Source organism: Enhydra lutris, unplaced genomic scaffold, assembly GCF_002288905.1.
Source record: "Enhydra lutris kenyoni isolate GAN:26980312 unplaced genomic scaffold, ASM228890v2 scaffoldscaffold15, whole genome shotgun sequence".
In the NCBI taxonomy this organism is placed as follows: domain Eukaryota; kingdom Metazoa; phylum Chordata; class Mammalia; order Carnivora; family Mustelidae; genus Enhydra; species Enhydra lutris.
The window spans coordinates 50,845,402-50,859,071 of NW_019154099.1; the positions used below are offsets into that span (position 1 = coordinate 50,845,402).

At 46.4% G+C, this 13,670-nt stretch overlaps 1 protein-coding gene across 2 annotated transcripts in view; it reads left to right on the top strand.

The window, feature by feature from the left end:
• LOC111146978 (FERM, ARH/RhoGEF and pleckstrin domain protein 1) overlaps nucleotides 1-13,670 on the top strand; it is a 274,223-nt gene that overhangs the window by 178,312 nt on the left and 82,241 nt on the right. The gene's annotated exons all lie outside the window — the stretch shown is intronic.

Sequence of the window (13,670 nt, forward strand, 5' to 3'; positions counted from 1 at the left end):
TGTTTCTTTTGTCTTTTGGCTCAGGGAACTTTCCTAAGGTTGTATCTGAGTCTTTTATTAGATGTCACTTGAAACTACAAGTTCGTTGACTGTATTTCTATTTGTTCTCCAAATTACTACAGGGTACCTAGCACTTTTGCGAGCCACTGCACTGGGGATAATTGTTAGATGCAGGGAACGTATGATCCAGGTGGGGTGTCAAGCTTAGTCAGTGACTAGCCCAGGGCATGTGACAGGGTCCCCACTGGGGCCAGGGGCATTGGGCAGTGGGGGGCAACAAACAACATTGGTGTTCAGGGTCTCCTTCCCAGGTACTATGAAACTAAGTCCCATGAGGCCAATAGGAGTGGACCTGATAGAATGTTCTAGTGAGAGGGGACCCTGAGTTTAAAGGGCAGAAAGCAACCTTCAGGAGCCTGCAGGTGTGGCTAGAGTTGAGAGATTAGGGGGAGGGGCTCAGGTGAAGGAGTGAGAAGGAGGAGGCTCTAAGGTAGGCAGGGAGCCACATTTTGAAGGACTTTTTTTTTTTTAAGATTTTATTTATTTATTTGAGAGGGAACGAGCAGTGGGGTGGGGCAGAAGGAGAGAGAGAAACAGACTCTCTGCTGAGCAGGAAGTCCGATCGATCCGCTCCATCCCAGGACCCTGGGATCATGACCTGAGCCGAAGGCAGATGCTTAACCCACTGAGCCACCCAGGCATCCCTGAGGGACTTTTTATACCATTGGTATCCAGTAGAAGGAAAATGTGAGCCACATATGTAATTTCACATTTGCTAGCAGTTATGTTAAAAGAAAAATAAAATTAACTTTTTTTTTTTTTTGAAGATTTATTCATTTATTTGTCAGGAGAGAGAGAGAGAATGGAGATGGAGGGGCAGAGAGAGAAGCAGGCTCCCCACTGAGCAGGCTTGATCCTAGGACCCTGAGATCATGACCTGAGCCGAAGGTAGACACTTAACCGACTGTGCCACCCAGGCATCCCAAAGTGAAATTAACTTAAAAGTGTATTTAACTTAGTGTGTCCAAAAACATGATCATTTCAACATGTAATCAATATCAAAAACTATGAATTAAGCTATTTCACATTTTTTCGTGCTGAGTCTTTGGATCTGTGATGTACTTGACTCTCACAGCCCTTCTCAGTTCACGCCATCCGTGTTCCCGGTGCTCAGTAGACATGTGTAGCCCGCGGCTCTTGTGCTGGACAGCACAGCTCTGTACTAAGTTAATGTATTTGGGAAGCTGTCAGTGTGTTTTAAAGGGAACATGATATGATCAAATTTTATCGGTTAGAAAGAGGACTGGACTGGAATAGGACAAGACTAAAGTCAGGAAAGCCATTAGGAGCTTGCTGTTTTTCAGGCTGGAGACGGTGCTGGAAGGAGCTAAGGGGGTACCGTGGTGGAGAGCTGGAGGGAGGTGGGTGAATTCAAGAGGTTTTTGGGGGAGGAGGTGGCTGGGGATATGAGTGAATGGATGGACTCCTGACGGAAAGGAGGCTCAGAGCAGCTGGGTTTCCAGCTTTGCCATCTGGGGGATAGTGGTGCCAGTCACTGGAGATGAAAGTCTCAGAGCGGCCATGTCTGTGAAGAGGTAAAGACAAGGAGTTCCATCCAGACATGAGGACTTGGTGTCCTTGGACATCCTGGTGGAGATGTCCAGTGGACATTACCAGTAGGTGTATCTCCTGGAGCACAGGAAAGATATCTGAGTTGAAATGTGGACTTAGAAAATCCTAGGAGTATTTTATTTAAAAAAAAATTTTTTAAAGACTTTATTTGTCAGAGAGTGAAAGCACAAGCAGAGAGAGTCACAGGCAGAGGGAGAAGCAGGCTCTCTGTGGAGCAAGGATGTGGGACTCAATCCCAGGATGCCAGGATCACGACCTGAGCCTACAGCAGATGCTTGGCCAACTGAGCCACCCAGGCGTCCCCCCTTTTTTTATTTTATTTTATTTTATTTTATTTTATTTATTTGACAGACAGTGAGAGAGGGGAAACAAGCAGGGAGAGTGGGAGAGGGTGAGGGGAAGCAGGTTTCCCGCCCAGCAGGGAGCCTGGTGTGGGCCTTGATGCCAAGACCCTGGGACCATGACCTGAGCCAAAGGCAGACCTTAGTGACTGAGCCACCCAGGGGCACTCTAAAAAATTTTTTTGAAAAGATTTTATTTATTTATTTGAAGAGAGAGAGGGGGAGAGCGAGAGAAAGAGGGGGAAGGGAGAGGGACAGTGCAGAGTCTGCACTGAGCCCAGAGAAAGATGAGGAGGATGACCTCACAACACTAAGATCATGACCTGAGGTGAAATCAAGGGTTGGACATTGAACCATCTGAGCCACCCAGAGCCTCTCTCCCCAGGGTTATTTTAAATATCAATTGAAGCTCTGACACTGGACGAGAGGGTAGACTGTGTAAAGGAGGCTAGCTTGGAGCCACCAGCATTTAAGGGATCGAGAAGGAAGAGCCCTCAGAGGAGGTGCGGATGGGGAGGAGGAAAAACCAGGGGAAGGACACATCACAGAGCAGGAGAAGAGAGTGTTACAAGGAAGGCATAGACAGGAGTTGAGTGGGTAGGTGGTGAATGAGCAAATCTGTTCCGTACCTAAAAACGGGTGTGAATAGTGTTTTCTCAGCTTGTTCCTGTCTCCAAATACTCTTTAGCATTTCCTCATGCCTGAATTAAATCTAAGCCTCCCCGACTCCCGTTCCTTTTTCTGATGTGGCAGATGACCACAGATGGGCCAAATCTAATTCTGCATTCTATTTATCCAACAATTATTTTGTGCCTACACTGTCTATCATCATCCTTTGTACCATAGAAGACACGAGTGACAGCAAGAAGTGGTGACGGTTTCCATTCATTAGATGGGCACAGCTTGAAAAAAAAGAAAAGTGCACAGCTTGGTAAGAGAGACAAGGAAAACAAATAATTACAGTACAATGTGGCTAGTTCTACAGAACATTGTTTCATAAAAGTATTTTATGTTAAAATACTGATTCTCAAAACACTGGAGGGTAATGCTGTCTTCTTATTTCTAACAACTTTGCCTTCCCTGACTCCACTTATGCCTCCTTCTGAGCCAGCTGGAGTTGCCTTTTTAAACCATAACTTAGCTAATGGTGGAGTTGGGGTTCTGACCAGGTCCTTCTGACCCCAAGGTCAGTGCCCTTCTAGAACTTACAGACCTATTGATTTTCCCGTGCACCTCCAGGGCTGGCTTCTTTCAAGTTTTATCAGGCTTGATTTTTATCATCTCGCTCCTTTCTTACAATACCATTTAGGAGTGTGTTCAGCTGCAAAATACAGAAAACCCATTAATAAAGACAAAGAAATAGGGGTTCATTTCCCATGCAACACAAATGAAAGCCACCACATGACTGCCTACCATGTGCCAGATTGTTCTAGTCCCTGTGGACGCAGCAGCTAACGTGGCTCACATTCTAAAGCAGGGATCGGTACATTTCATAAGGGCCAAATAATAAATATTATATGAAGGCTTTGCAGGCCAGAGGGTCTCTGCTACAGTAACCCAAGGCTGCCCTTGTAGTGCAGGAGGAGCTGTGGACAGTATGTAAATGAAGAGATGTGGCTTTGTTCCAGTAAAACTTTATTTATAATATAGGAAGCCATAGCCAGCACCTGCTCTGAAGAGTGATAACTCTGTGCAAGGCATCCTGTTCGTTTGATCTACAGTATTTCATTCATTCCAGAAAACCCCATCATATACACTTTTTCTGATGAGGAAGCTAAGGCTTAGCAAGGTGAACTCATTTTCACGAAGGCGCACGGCGAGGAAATGCGATGGCCGTGATTCAGGTGCAGGTCTGGGTAAACACGAGCTCGTGCTCTCCATCACCCTTCTATTCTGATCCTATTTCCATGTTTTATTCTCTGTCAATTATAAAATCCCAACCTGAGAGTTAATTTCAGAAGATTAAAGAAAATAAGTTGTTTCACCAGAACAGATCTGCGATGTTAGAGGAGGCGGGAGGGGTGCCTGGGTGTGCAGTATGAGGAGGGTTTCTGGGGCCCTTGGCCGAGTTCTGTTTCTTGATCTAGGTGCTGGTTCTGTGTGTATAATCAGTGGGGAAAAATACAGTGACCTCTGCGCTTACCCATGTGTACCACGTATGTATAAAATATCAATAAAAGTTTATCCCCAGGAGCACCTGGGTAGCTCAGTCAGTTAAAGCGTCTGCCTTCAGCTCAGGTCATGATCTCAGGGTCCTGGGATCGAGTCTTGCATTGCACCGGGCTCCTTGCTCCACGGGGATCCTGCTTCTCTCTCTGTCACACTCCCCTGCTTGTGCTCGCGTGCTCTCTCTCTCTCTGTCAAATAAATAAAATATTCTTAAAAAAAAAAAAAAAAGTGTATCCCCAAATTCAGTAAAATAAAAGCACATAGGAGCAGAAATAATGACCAGAAGGTGCCCGGAGGCTGGCTGACAGAATCAGTTTTGGAAGAGCCAAGGACAAGTCTTGATTTTGCTGAAGAGCCACTCACCTGTGAAAACCGGAAACTCTGGCTGGGTTTTCACTTCTGCTCTTATTAGTAAGGGTGCTCGAAAATACAAAATTTCTGTCCACTGGTTTCTGCTTCCTCCCCTGATTCTGTTGACTTGCGTGGGGTGGTATGTTACTGCAGCCTGGGAAAGGGCTCTGCGATCAGACTCCCAGCCCCGAAGTCAGCACAATGGGGCAACAGGAGTGGGGCGCTGGCTCTCCTGAGCCTCGCTTTACTCGTGGGTGGAATGGGCACAGTAGTGCCCAGCTAGTGGGGATTTTGAATGGATCAGATGAGATAACATCAGCCAGCATGTAATCCTGTGTGTAGGACCTACTCAGGTGTTCAAAAAGTATTTGTCATGGAAACTCTTACCATGATCATTTTTTAAATGGATGAAAACCGAGGATGTAAGAGTTAATCGTCTTAACGGTCTCAAGATGTACTGGGCAGTAGCATTAACTATGTTCACCTGGTGCCACAGGTCTCTGGAATGTTCTTCTCTTTATTTTTTGTTTTACTTTTTTAAAGATTTTATCTGTTGGTTAGAGAGCACAAGCAGGGGAATGGCAGGGAGAGGGAGAAGCAGACTCCCCGCTGAGCAGGGCGCTCCATGCAGGGCTCGATCCCAGGACCCCAGGATCATGACCTGAGCCGAAGGCAGATGCTTCACCAACTGAACCACCCTGGCTTCCGTTTCCATCTTTAAAAAAATTGAAATTGCATGCCCTTCTACAACTCCCCGTTTCCCCTTCCCCCGCCCCAAGCCCCAGGCAACCACCATTCTAATTCTGTTTCTAGGAGTTGGGCTGTTCCAGATACCTCTCAGCGGACTCGAACCCCCTTTGTCTTTCTGTGACTTATTTCACTGAGCCTCCTGTCCTCAGGATGCATCTGCAATGTAGCATATGACAGGATATCATTCCTTTTAAGGCTCAGCTGAGACGCGTTGAATGCACGCACCATGTTTTTGCACGTGCGTGTCTGTGGGTGGACTGGAGGTTGTGTATTTCACAACCGTCAGTGGCTGTGAAGACTGCTGCAGTGAACACGGGTGTGTCCTCAGCCTAGTGTTTTCCATGCTCCTGCTGTGATTTTCACCTTTACCGGCTTCATCTGGGAGGCTCCTTACTTGCCAAACCAAGAGGAAGTGTGATCGGTCCCACCAGATCTGAACGGGGGCTGTGGCAGCCGGCCTTGCCCATGTGCCTGCCTGTGTGTGTTACGTGGGAAGTTAGGGTCCCCAAGTTCCTGGCACACGGAGTTGTGGACCTCCATGCCTGAGTGGTCGGTCCAGGCAGCTGGGGTCCCAGCCAGCCTTCCGTGCCTCGGCTCACTTTCCATCACAGAAGCGCGCAGGTCAGAGCAGGCTGCCCCGGTTGGGTTTGCAAATGCCTAAGGGGAGAAGGCACGCATTCCACGGTCTAAGACTGGAAGTAAGCTAGTGATAATTGGTAATCAGTTGTGCTCTACCCTTCATTAGACTTGTCCTCTGACTGGCCGGTTAGTAGAGTTGATGGCTGTGTGTCCATGCGAGATTGGCCTGCCCTTGTCCTTGGGTCCAGGCAGCCGTGCCCATGAGACTGCCTCCACAGGAGCAGACGTGTTTTCATCAGCTGCTGTATTGATTGGTCTTTCCGTGGCAGAAATGCGAGTCAGATCCTGGGAATTGAGACTCTGTACTTCATATTTGACTTAATTGGTGGCCAGAGTCGGGGGACTGGTAGAAGGCCAGGAAGTTGCCATTGGGGTGAACTCAAGACTTGACTGTCTGTCCTTGATCCTCTCCTGTGCGCCATGACTCTGCTCCACTCCTTAATGCATCTCATTTGTTCTGCATTCGAGATGGGGGGCGAACGGGGCCAGACAGTAAATACGCAAGGCTCTGCAGACCTTGCTGTCTCTATGGCAACGCCCCAGCACTGCCCAGGGAGCCGATTCAGAGAGGTAACTTGCCCGGTACTTAACGATGAACTGTATAACCAGGTTTTTAACCAGGATTCACACGCAGGCCTGATTTCGGCTACACGTGGCTGCCTTTCCTCACATTGGCCCTGAGGTCGCTGAGAGCTGCGTGAACCTCGGCGACGGAGATAGGTATGGACCACTGATCTCAGAAGCCCGTCAGGGGTACTGGGAGGGGCCGGCATTGTGGCTTGTAAATCTTGTTTTAAACATTTGCTTTGTCCTGTCACAGCTGGGTAGAATCTGAACCTCTTCAATTTTGGACCTTATCTGGGAAATGAGTTTAATAAATGATGATTTTACGAGGCTGTCATGAGATACTTTACAATGATGGGCCCAGCAGGATCCCTGCACGTAGTATGCACCCCAATATATGTCATATTTGGTGCTTGCATTTGAGCTCAGAAACCAACGAAGCTGGCCCACCAGTCTTGCGTTAAAGCTGTATCACTTACCGATCTGATAAGACAGTTCCCATTTCTAATAAATACCAGTAAAGCTCCGGAAGAGGATTGCTCTCTTTCTGTTAATTTTCTATCTTTCTCTGTACCAGGTGAAAAGTTTTGCTCCTGGTAGTGTCTTAGTTCAGGCTGCCCTAACAAGATACCGCAGGCTGGGTGACTTGAACAGCAGACGGTGTTGGAGACTGGAGTCTGAGATCAGGGTGCCAGCCCGGTCAGTTCCGGATAAGGACTCTCCTTCTGGCTGGCAGGTGGAAATTCTTAATGTGTCCTCACATGGCAGAGAGAGACCAACATCTTTCTCTTCTTCTAAGGCCATGGCCCTATTGGACCAGGGCCCCACTTTTAGGATTTTATTAAACCTTCATTACCTTTTAAAGACCTATCGATACAGTCACATTGGGGGGTTAGGGCTTCGACACTAGGATTTGGGAGGGACACAGTTCAGTCAACAGCTGCAGGCATGCTTTCTAGGGGCTTGAGGCCACAGAAACCACGGCTACACGCCTCCTGCGTGTTTCCCAGCCCCACCGGGGTCGGTCAGGCCTCCTTATGTTATGCTTCATAGCAGCCTACTGACCTTGCTTCTTCCTGGGGGTCTGAGAACGTCATAAGCCATGAGCAGCTCTTTGTGGAACAAAGAGGGATGAAGAGTTGCAGAACCACAGACAGAAGTTTGGGAATCCATCAGCAGTGATGTTGTGGAGTGCCTCTGTCCCCATGCAGAGCAGCACTGTGGTTTGATGTGACAGTGGCTGTGTTAATGTGTTAAAGTTCTCAGAGGAGACAAAGCTTCTCTTGAGCATAGAGAGTCTGGGAAGAGGATGGATTGGTAGAAAAAGAGAGCAATGGGGACATCTTCCATTTCTTTCTTTTTTTCTTTTTTTAAAGATTTTATTTATTTATTTATTTATTTATTTATTTATTTATTTACTTATTTGACAGAGAGAAAGATCATAAGTAGGCAGAGAGGCAGGCAGAGAGAGAGAGGGAGAAGCACGCTTCCCGCTGAGCAGAGAGCCTGATATGGGGCTCCATCCCAGGACCCAGACCATGACCTGAGCCAAAGGCAGAGGCTTAACCCTCTGAGCCACCCAGGCGCCCTTCATCTTCCATTCCTTAAGCTGGGAAGATAACATGGTTTTTTGTTTTTATTTCGTTTATATTTTGTTTCTAATTAATAGACTTCTTTAAAGATTTTATCCATTTATTTGACAGAGACAGAAAAAGAGAGAACCCAAGTAGGGGGGAGCAGCAGGCAGAGGGAGAGGGCGGAGAAGACTTCCCTCTAAGCAGAGACCCGGATGTGAGGCTCGATCCCAGAATCCCAGCATAGATTTGGATCTTGCCTTTTTGTCCAGTCTCATAATCCTGCTTTTTAATTGGGGGTGTTTAGAGCATTTACGTGTAGTGTGATTGTTGATATGATTTAAATGGGTCATCTTGCTATTTTCTGTTTGTCTTCTCCATTCTTGTTTTTTTTTTTTTTTCTTTTAAGATTTTATTTGTCAGAGAGAGAGAGAGTATGAACAGAGAAGAGAGGGAGAGGGAGAAGCAGGCTCCCCGCTAAATAGGGAGCCCAATGTGGGGCTCAATCCCAGGGATCATGATCTGAGCCAGAGGCAGATGCTTAACCAACTGAGTCATGCAGGTACCCCTTCTTCACATTTCTTATGCTTTAGGTTTTCTGAGATTTTCAGATCTGTCAGGTTTATCGTTTTCATCAAATTTGGAAATTTTTCAGCCATCATTTCTTCTAATATTCTGTCTGGGTTTTTTTGCCCCTCCTTTGCCATCTTTTATCCTTTGTGACTTCAATTCTCCATGCATGTTAGGCTGCCCAAAGTTGATCTACAGTTCTCTGGTGCTCTGTTAATTTCTTTTTGTTTTCAAGATTTCGTTTATTTATTTGACAGACAGACATCACAGGTAGGCAGAGAGGCAGGCAGAGAGAAAGGGGAAGCAGGCTCCCTGCAGAGCAGAGAGCCTAGTGTGGGGCTTGAACCCAGGACCCTGAAATCATGACCTGAGCTGAAGGCAGAAGCTTAACCTACTGAGCCACCCAGGCACCCCATTAATTTCTTGATATTACTTCTCTGTTTCATTTTGAATTGTTTCTGTTGCTTCATCTTCAGGTGCATTAGTATTTTTTCTGCAATGTCTAATCTGATTTCAGTTTCATCCTATATCTTTTGTTGTTTTTTGAATCTCACACAATGTTGTTTTTGTCTCTAGAGGTTTCATCTGAGTCTTTTATTTCTTCTGTATGTCAACATTGAGCATAAGGAATGCAGTTGTAATTAACTGTCTTTATGTCCTTCACTAATTCTAACACCTGTGTTCCATGTCAGATTTTATTTTTTATTTATTTATTTATTTATTTATTTACTTTGGTGTGATTATGGGCCCTATTTTTCTGCTTCCTTGTGTGTCTGGTGATTTTCTTTATTGGATGTCAGATATTGTGAATTTTACCTTGTTGAATCCTGGATTTTTTTTTTTTTTAAAGATTTTATTTATTTATTTGACAGACAGAGACCACAAGTAGGCAGAGAGGCAGGCAGAGAGAGAGGGGGAAGCAGGCTCCCTGCCGAGCAGAAGCCCGATGTGGGGCCCGATCCCAGGACCCTGGGATCATGAGCTGAATGCAGAGGCTTTAACCCACTGAGCCGCCCAGGCGCCCGAATCCTGGATATTTTATATTCTTATAAACTTTTATTGAGTGTCCTGGGATGCAATTAAGTTATTTGGAAACTATTTAATCCTTTCAGATCTGGATTGTAAGACATGTTAGATGGGACTGGTTTGGTGTATAGTCTCAGGTTAATTATTCCTTACTGCTAAGGGACAGCCATTCAGTACCTTACCCAGTACCCCAGAAATCATGAGGTTGTCTGGTCCGGTTGGTGAGAAATAGTAGTAGTCCTGACACTATGTGAGCTCCAGGCCTGATACCTTGAGTCATTTCATTGGTTCTTTCTCCCCAGTCTTGGGTACTTTTATTACAAGGTGACATTGATCAGTATTCAGTTGATGACTCTCAAAGGGAACCTTCTGTACTCTCTCAAATGCTCTTTCTGAGACTTCTCAGCCCCATCTTTTTAATTCATGGATTTGCCAGATACTTCCTCCCTGTACCATGGTCCAGAGCTTGCTCAAGGCAGAAGGCTGGGGCAAGTATAGTGATCGTGATTTTATTTACTTGTCTCTCAGGGATCACTGTTTCTTACTGTCTGGTGTCCTGAGCTTTCGGATCTGTTGTGCTCAGTATATTTTTCTTTTGGTTTTGTTTTGTTTTGTTTTTCATATAGGAAGATAAATCCAGTCCCTGTTAATCTATTTTGAGCAGAATAAAAAATCGTCTAACAGGTTTAAAAAGAAAGCCACACTTAACATTAATATGAATAAGTTACATTTAAGCAAATTGTTACAAAAATTCAAAGTCTAGTTATTTCTTGTAGGAGTCAGCTTGTGGAAAGACTACTTTGTTGCCATGAATTCTAGACACTGGATAATTTACTGTAACATTTTATCTCATTCCTTTATATGTTACAGTCGATGAAATTTTTTTGTCACATACAGTTCTGATTTTTAAACCTGAAGAGGTGAGCTGAGCTTTTGTTGAGTCTGTTAGCTTTTAGACGAGCGGCATATTATTTGCAGAAAAAGCACAAGGTTGGGGTCAAATGAACTTGATATTGCATCCTGGTTGTATGTGACCTTGGGCAGCATAAATAAGCTTTCTGAACTCGGCTTCCTTCCTGTGTAAAATGACCGCATGCTCAGGAACATTAAATGAGAATGTATAAAGCAGTTGTCTAGTGCCTGGCCTGCAGGACATGCTCAAGAAATGGTCTCTTCCCAGTACTCTGATACCAAGTAACTGAGTTTCTTTCAAAAAGAACCTTTCCAAAATACCTCAGATATTTTAGTTGCCTACAAAATCTACCTAAAATGTCACCCACCAAAATAACAGAGGCTAAAGATGGCAAAGGGAAAGAAGAGAAACCACTTTGGGAACAGTGGTTGAATTTGCCTTTCCTTACATACCTAAGCGTTGAAGTATTTCTTCTAACACTAACATTAACTGAAGATCAGAGGAAAGTAGGGAGCCTGACTGAAATGTAGGCAGATGAGAGAAGACAGGGCTAGAAAGCTGTGTTGAAACCAAACTGTGGAAGGTAGATGTTAGGGGCTGAGGTGTGTCTCCCCAAAATTTGTATGTTGACGCTCTAATACCCAGTACCTCAGAACAAGACTGTACTTGAGGATAGGGCCTTTAAGGAGGCAGCGAAGTTAACGTGAGGACAGGAGAGTAGGCCCTCATCCAGGCGACAGTTGTTACCTTACAAAGAGGGAAGTTGGATGTACCCGAGGGACACCAGGGGCATATGTCCACAGAGACATGATCATGGGAGCACAGGGCCAGAAGGCATCCTTTTGCAAGTCAAGGAGACCTTGGGAGAAGCCAAGCCCATGACACCATGAGCCTCCAGAGCTGTGAGGAAATTAAAGTGTGTTGTCCAAGTCCCCTTGTCTGTGGTGGTTTGGCCCAGCAGCCCCAGCAACCTCTTACTAGCCCGGAAGTTCCCTGATTCAGTGAGTTGTACTGATGGGACTGACATTTTGAGAAATCCATTCATGTTAACCAAATCCCTTTACAGTCTGGTAACGTGGCCATGTAGGGGTGCTCTGGAGACCAGCAGCATGGTTTTGGAGAGAACAGGGATGTGTGGCTTGGTCAAAGGGGTGGATAGTGGGATTAGACATAGATCGTTACAGTTGTGACCTTCTAGGGAGCCGGTTGGCAGGGAAAGAAAGATGATGGTGCTTTTGTCACCTTTTTAATTTGGCCGGAGCTTGCTTCTGTTCTACTAAGGTTGAGTGGAGAAGTGATCTGTCTATGATGATCTCATCCAGTTCAGATGCTTTCCAGTGGCCTTCCCTGTATATCAAAACTTCCGTGCTTGACCTCTGACAAGCAGCAACCCTATTTGTCTTCTTGCTCCTTCTAGCTCATCAATTTAGGGTAATTTAAGTCCTCTCTGTGCAAGACCTTTTCTGAGCCCTGCAGCTAACACTGTAACTGGTAAACAGAGAGGTTCTCGGAGACCCTGAGTTCTCCCCCCAATCCCCCAGGTGAGCCATGACATGATCGATGGCCCCCAGCGTGACTGCTGCAGAGCCCTACCCAACAGCCTCATGCCCGCCAGTCTGATGTTCCCAGACCTGCTTGTTCTAAAACCACATGCTCCGTTGGCTCAAACTGGTGCTTGTGTTTGATGCTTGCCACAGAAATGCCAAAAACAGACGAGAGCTGTTTTAAAACAATTCATAAAATTGGCATTGATGTTGCCAGAGCACAGTCGTTTTGTCCCAAGTGGTTTGCGGAAGTCGAGGCAAATTCTGCAGCAGAACTGGCGATGGGGAAGGTTCTCGGAGGGGGTTCCCTGAGGCAGCTATGGTGGCCAGGCGAGCGCAGGCCTGCAGGCCCATGGGTGCGCACGCCGTGGTGCGGGTGGGGGGGGGGTCCCCACTATGGTTCTCCAGTTAACATGCTGTCCCGTGCAACACGACGACTTCACTTACTCTCTCCCCGCCTCCATCCTGCAGCCCTCTGATTTTACAGGGGAAGCAGAAGGCAGCAAGAAGGAACTTCCCTATCTTCCCGACACAGAAATGGAAACTCGCATTCTCTATTTTAGTTCTCCTCTTACTTGACCTTTCAGTAGTTCTTGGTATAATTCCTTCTGGAAACGCTGTCTTCCCATGGCTTCTGTGATGTAACTTTTCCTTTTTTCCCTTCTGTCCTCGTTGCTTCCACCTGCCTGTTCCATGGTGGAGGTGCCATCTTGGGTCATGGCATTTCATCCTCTGGACTCCGTGAGGCAGTCTTCCCCTCCACGGAGTCAGGGTAGAGACGACTTCTAATGTGAGATGTCCTGTCCAGGCTTCACCTCTGAGCTCCAGACACATGCGCCCCACCGTTGCCATACTGTCTCTTGCTCATGAAATCCAAGGACACCTCATAAAATCAAAGTCTAGAACCTCCATCCTGGCCCTCTTCTGGTACTTCTGTCTTTGTGAATGGTGCCAACATTTATCCAGAGGCCCTCGGCAGAAATCCTAGTATTGATTTGGTCATTTTCTCCTCTCTGAGCCACCATATCCAGTCCGTCAGAAATTCCCTTTTGATTTTACCTCTTAAATTTTTCTTCAGTCCACCCACTTTCCCCCATCTCTGCTTCTGCACCCCTGGTCCAGAATAGTGTTCTCTCTCGCCCAGACGATTGCTATGGGCCAGTCCACATCTCCTCCGGCCCTTCTGTCCTCACACTGCCAGCTTCATCTTTTTAAAGATAGCACATCTGATGCTGTCAGCCCTGTGCTTAAATCTAATGTCCTATTGCTCTGAGGACAAGGATGAAGAATGGCAACATGGTGGCGGGGGCCGGGGGGGGGGCAGTCTGACCCCTTCCTTGCTCTGGGGCTGGGGCGTTCCCTTCACATCTCCACATGACGTCATCTTCCGGGACCCGTTCCCTCAACAATGTCATGTTCATATCAGGTCTCACGTTCCCTCTACCCCCGTGCCTGGTCATACCTCTGTCCCGGCCCTTGGGAGTCCTCTGCCCTCCCTTCAGTCAGTTTCTGTCACACAACTTTACTTTTGTCAGGAAGGGTTTAGTTCCTTTCTCTTCCCCACTCGACCATCAGTTCCGTAAAGCAGGGACCATGC